Source organism: Neovison vison, chromosome 11, assembly GCF_020171115.1.
Source record: "Neovison vison isolate M4711 chromosome 11, ASM_NN_V1, whole genome shotgun sequence".
In the NCBI taxonomy this organism is placed as follows: domain Eukaryota; kingdom Metazoa; phylum Chordata; class Mammalia; order Carnivora; family Mustelidae; genus Neogale; species Neogale vison.
In genome coordinates this window covers 202,329,598-202,336,235 of record NC_058101.1, presented here as the reverse complement: position 1 = coordinate 202,336,235, position 6,638 = coordinate 202,329,598, and the positions used below count along the sequence as shown (strand labels likewise).

At 38.9% G+C, this 6,638-nt stretch overlaps 1 non-coding gene across 1 annotated transcript; it reads left to right on the top strand.

The window, feature by feature from the left end:
- The first annotated feature begins 5,121 nt into the window (after nt 1-5,121).
- On the top strand, nt 5,122-5,255 carry LOC122890601. Its single transcript, XR_006381102.1, has one exon. It is a non-coding gene; the product is annotated as a U4 spliceosomal RNA (small nuclear RNA).
- The last annotated feature ends 1,383 nt before the right edge of the window (nt 5,256-6,638 follow it).

Here is a 6,638-nt window from a genome sequence, read left to right as displayed (position 1 = left end):
GAAAGGCTCTTTCCAGGCAAGAAGCTAGCCGAAAGAGCACTCCAGGTAGGAAGATAATGTCAAGATGAGTGCAGACCCTCACAGGTCCGATGGGGGAGATGCACAGAAATGCACACCTGCCCACTGCAAACTGGTACTCCCTATCCCAGTGAGGAAAAGGGTTCGGGGAATCTGAACCAGGAGCTTTCCTTTACCATGAGCCATCCATCATGACCCATGGTAGATGGATGCCTCCCAAAGATCTTTTACCTTCTACACTGGGACACACTAGTTATGGGAATAGGGGGGATGGGGTGGGTGAGAGGCTTACTGCTGTCAAGACACTACCTCTGGATGGCTGTCCGCTGGTGCTTGCAGCCCATGTGGATGGAACACCACTGTTTGCACTGGGATGCCACAGAGTACAACAGCCCAACTCAGCCCTCCCCATGCTCACATCCAGGCCTCTGTCAGGCATGCAAGACAGCAGCTCTCATCTCATAAGGGATCAAGAGGAAAGACCTGGCAGGGCTAGGGCACCAGGAAGCGAAGTTGGGCTGCTAGTAAGTCACCCTGGAGTGATGGCAGAAAGAAAGATGCTGATTCTCCACACCTCCGTTGTCCCACCTGACTTCATATACAAAACACAAAATCAGATTTCAAGACATCAAGGGCAGAGCATTAAAACCCAAGCCTGGGGCTCTGTGAAACTGTCCTGGTAGCACAGCCATGAAGTTGGCTCTGGCCAAATGTCAGGGACCAAGGGTCCAATGCACAGTATTACACAGTGCAGGAGGAGGACAAGGAGCCATCTGTTCGTCAGGCCGGCAAGGTGTTGGCTCTCGGAAAATCAATAAGAAAAAGGAAGAGACAGCTAGATAATAGGCAAAAGAAAAATGCCTTTATGTATTTGGCCTTAGGGATGCTAGACTTTACCTACTGAAGCCAGCAAGTCATCAAAGGCCACTTCCAGCAGCAGGAAAGAGACCCTTTAGGTGAAAATCTAAATTGTTTGTTTATTGTGGGTCACACCCAGGTTGACAGAGCTCAACTGCAACTGTATATATACCAGAAAGACTTTTTGAATGATATAAGAATAGGATTGATAAGGATGTACAAACACTATCTTGCAGTATGGTGTAGTGATTTAATTCTCCTTATAAATCCAAAGTGCATTGGAGTTGTAGGCTGCCAAAAGGCCTCAGGATGTCTTAGAGGTGGATATTACCGATGACACATAGTAACATAATTCCCACATCCGACTGGAATAGTTTATGGATTTCTGTTTTAGTAGCACCCTATATTCCAGATATCACCATAAAACCCTCTGTGCCAAAAACACCAGCAGAGCATTGCCACAAAACATGATAAAGAGTCGGTTTATACTAATATACTTACCTCAACTTAAAGATGCCTGTTCTCAGAGATCTTAAATTTCAGTAAGTTTTCGGTCTCTTGTGACCAAGCAGAAATATCTGTGGTCACTAAATGTTTTTATATTAAGTCCCGGTCCTTCTGTTATCTTCGCATTGTTACTTCGGGGAACTAATCTCTTTGGCAAAAGTACAGAGAATCATTATTCATTTAATTGCTTAATTACACATTTTACAAACAGTTATTTGGTGTCTACCACACTTTAGGCACTGAAGGTAACAACCAGTGCACAAAACAAAGACCCTGCTCCAAACAATTCTATAGCCATACAGGTATAAACAGATAGCACGTTTAAATAGGTAAGTAGGTAATTGCTATGTTAGATGATAAAAATGCTTTGAAAAGAAATATAGCAAAATTAATGGGGGCTGAACAGGTCAAGGATTATTATTGTGTGTGTGTGTGTGTGTGTGTGTGTGTGTGTATGTTCAGTAAATGCCTCACCCATTGGGTGGCTCAGGAGCAGAGATCAGAAAGCAGCTGGAGACCATGGCAGGTGGTGGGGAATGAACTTTCTGAGAGGGAAAACCACAAGAGGAAATGTTTTGTGGAAGGAACAGGACTGACTGTGTGAATAGCAGTAGATTGCCAGTGTGGGAGAAGTAGCATAAGGAGGAAAGTAGAGAGAGTGAAAGCTGAACTGGAGAAGGTTGGATTATGGAGGGCTCTGTCCGGGGTGCAGAGTTAGACTTCGACAGGAGTGCAGTCGGAAGGCAGGCACTGGGGAGTTCTGAGAGGGAGAGAGCCACAGGGGCCTCCTGCTTTCCAAAGGATGATTCTGGTGACCGTGTTCACAGGAGACGTCTGGAATGTAGGTAAACATCTTACAGTCACCAACCTAGAAATGAGACTGGAAGAAAACACTTAAGAGACTTTCTATAAATAGGAAGGAGAAGCCACCCAAGGATTTGACTCACACCACTGTAGCATACCGAGGAAGAATCACCAGAGAAGACCACAGAGAGGTAGGTACTGTAGGAAGAAAGAGACATAGGCAGGAACACGTACTAGAAATAAGCAAACAGGAACAGTGTTCCAGGAAGCACAGAAGACTTAACTAATTTGTTCCTTTCCACATTATAATGAAGAAAGAGAACGAACTGCTGAATTGGGTATCAAAATGGTACCCAAGGGTTGATTGCGTACTGTGTTGGAAAGAAAAGCATGAATGAAGTGGTTTAAATGGGAAGGGAGATATGGAGATCTTGACCCTAAACTTTTTTGACAAGTTTTACTCTAACAGTGAGAAAACCAATGGGTCAGTAGCTAAAAGTAAATTTTGAGATGTTGTAAGTTGAATAATGGCCCCTTAAAGATATGTATATCTTAATCCCCAAGACATAGGATTATGTTTCCTTACTGGGCAAAGGAACTTTGCAAATGTGGTTAAATTAAGGAGGTTGAGATGGGGAGATTATCCCAGAATATCCAGATGGGCCTAATATAATTGATCACAATGGTCCTTAGAAGAAGACAACAGGATGGTCAGATATGGAATGAGAAAACTCTATACGCTGGAAAATGAAAGAAAATGGATTCTCCTAGAGCCTCCAGAAGGAACACATCCTTGCAGACACCTTGAATTTAGGCCAATGAAACAGATTTCAGATTTTGATGTACAAAACAATAATTGGTAGATAATTAATTTGTATTGTTTTAAGCCACTAAACCTGTGGTATTTTGTTACTGGTGCAACAGCAAACTAATGCAGGTTCAAAGAAATTTTATTAAGCTCTTATATTATAAAACAAACCACTTAGTATCATATATACCACTTTATAGAAGATATTTTAAGGCAAATACCTGTGTAATTCCATTATTTTTTTTAAAAGATTTTATTTATTCATTTGACAGAGAGAGACACAGCAAGAGAGGGAACACAAGCAGGGGTGTGGGAGAGGAAGAAACGGATTCCAGGTTTCACTTAGGGCAAGACTATGGAAGGAGTCATAATAATAATTTACTAATGAGGAGATGTGAGTTCCAGTCATAATAATAATTTACTAATGAGGAGATGTGAGTTCCAGAAAGTTCAGAGGACGTTTTCCCATATTTGGAGAGAGACAGAATATGGGTTTATGCTAGGGCTATGTCAAGATGGCATCTGTAAGGGCATGAGAAGCTGAGATTTTAAAGAGAGTCTGGGACTTGGGGCTTTTTGTAGTTATTGATATAAATAGGCAAAAAAAAGCATGGTGACATGAGTCCTGATCTCTTGAGCTTAGTTTGCTGAAATCTAGTGTTAGAGGGAGTCGACAGGTAAGAGGAAAACTTCCAGGAGCAGAGGGAATGCTACGCCTCCCTCCTTTCCTGGTAATAGCAACATGAGAGCCAATGGATGGTGTTACAAGGACGACACAAGAGCTTAGCCCCTTTCATTCTTCTTTGTGAAGAAGGAAGTTACAAAACTGGATCTTAAGCAGAACACATTTTTATAAAGGAATTGTTGTTAAGAAAAAAACATAATATTACAAACAGAGATTCTCCATAAATGATTAAAGTGTAGAAGATATAATGCCCTAGATAAAATTTTGTTTACTGGATGGATGCGATCTGGGAACCAACCCAGGAAACGGTGCCTTAGGCTTAGATCATTTCAGTGGGGCAGCCCGTCCAAATGTCTTTCAACCAATCACCCCATGTCACTGTAAATCAAGCTAGTCTGGAGGACTGTTCTCTACTGTTGACTTTTTGGCAAGTGAAATAATGCACTGCAGGAATGAGTCAAGCAATGCATATTGTCTCAGGATTAATAAAGCATGTAGCACTATGTCTTGCTTTGTGTCACGGTGCATTTGGGGTATAATATGGGAAAAAGAAGAAAATCATACTGTTTGCAATTAATTTTAAAGATTTTCTTGTATCAAACAGAAATACTGATGGAACTCTTCAAACACACACACACCCAGACACACACACACACACACACATACATACTAACAACTTGATTCGGGTGGAATCTATAAAAATCTGATGAAGACAGCACCAGAAACTCTTGAACACTTCTTGAGTTTCAGGTAAGAAATTAAATCCCACTATTTTATAGATGTTCCATGTCATTTATTTACTTTATTTTTTTTTAAGATTTTATTTATTTATTTGTCAGAGAGAGATCACAAGTAGGCAGAGAGGCAGGAGAGAGAGAGAGGGGAACCAGGCTCCCTGCTGAGCTGAGAGCCCGATGCGCGGCTCTATCCCGGTACCCTGAGATCATGACCTGAGCTGAAGGCAGAGGCTTAACCCACTGAGGCACCCAGGTGCCCCACTCCGTGTCACTCAAGGCAAAGGCAAAAAGGCAGGGTGAATCAGGTCTTTCTCTACCCAGTTAGAAAATGCAGTCAGCAGAGGCACAGTAACTGTGGTCCTAGAGAACAAAATGGGGCAAATATACATATTCTAGACCTTAGCTGCTTAAGTTAATTTACGCTTGCACTTTTCTGATAATTTCTTTTTTTTCTCTTTCGTTTGTCTTGTCTCCTTGTCTTTTCTTGATCTCATCTACATTTTGTACACACACAGAAGCACACACACATACACATAAAGACACATGAACTCAACACACTTTTTGTTACCATTCGCAACATACATGCTTTATAGATTTGGGTGATAAACTAGGCGAAGTCATAGAAATCTGTTTGACCAAGGATACTTAGTGAATGAAGCCTGTAAGATAACAGCACAAGTATTCTGGTTTTCTCAATCTTCCCAAGCTTTGCACAGTGGCAGTATCGTAGCCAATGAGGTTTATCCGAGGCGCGATTATTGCTGATTGAAAACTTTTCTATATCTTCCCAAAAAGAAATTTGTGTTTTTTTTTCTCTTTTTAAAATCTGTATAAATATCCAACAATTTTCTTTTAGGTTGTACTCTGTCCATGAACTATGAATCTTTCATTAGAGTTCATTTTATGTCAAACCAATGGTAAGTGTGGAAGACAGCTAATAGAGAAAAAATTATCAAAATATCTAAAATCATAGAATTTAATTTGGTTATTTTTTAAATCAAATAGGGTATTAACTATAAGTCTTAATGAATACAGAAATTAAGACTGTAAAACCATTCTTATAATTCAGATTATAATCATGTGTAAATGTAAGGGGTGTTAAATTTTACGTTTCATATAAAAATATATGGATATCATAGATTCTGTGTGGTTTAAGAATCCAGAAGCAACAGCATTACCTAGAAGCTACCAAAATGTGTTTTAAGGAAACAACAGAGTAGGCATTACCTAGGAATTTGCCAGACATCCAGCCTTAGTTCTAACCCAGCCCTGCTAGATGATATCTGCATTTTAATAATATCTCCAGGTGATCTGTTTTTACATTAAAGTTTGAGAAGAGCTGTCATAGAAGATGCAGAACACCTCAGTTGCATTGGCGAGAAATAAATGAAGTTTCTAGATGATGTTTTCTAAGTATATTTACAGTTTCTTGCATTTTTTTAATGAAAATGAACTGTTCCCTTTTTTGTGTCAAGATCATATCCTCAAGGAACCAAAATACTACTCATCTCATAGTACAAAATAATTTACAAATGTGTCTAAAGACGATGTGACTCAGTTTGTTCTTATAACCATTTAGCCATATGCATGTTAACTAAACTGCCCTTCTCCTTATGAACAGAAAATGACAATCAAGATGAACGGTCACTTCCTCAGAATGAACACTAAAAAGGTTTCTTGAAGATCAGAACAAAACTATATTTTCTAGGTCTTCAAAATATTTCTTGTAGTAATAACTCACCACACTGTATTCATTGTCTTTTTTTACTACACTGTATTTAATGGCAAAAAAAATTTAATTTAATTCCCTAAAAACTTAATGTACAACCTGAGAGGAATTAAGATCCAGATAAATTCTAGAGACTTGTTATAGATACGAAGACTTGAAAATAATGATTTTTAAGGTCAAATTTAAAGTATATATACATCTATATATGTGTGTATATTTATATGAGTTTAGTATTTATTTCATTTATATTACTTATTTCATCTATATTATGACCTATTAACAAATAATACTGAATTTCACTGATTTGAGGAATAGAATTTCAAATTTTCATTGCCAATTATATCAAACAGTTAATGGATATGGAGCATAAATATAAATATAGCTATAGCAGTCTCTATGATTTTAATGGCCCTTATCTCATTATCCATTTGCATCATATCTACCTTATTTATAATCACAACTCTATAATTTACGGGAGTGTCTGATATGCTA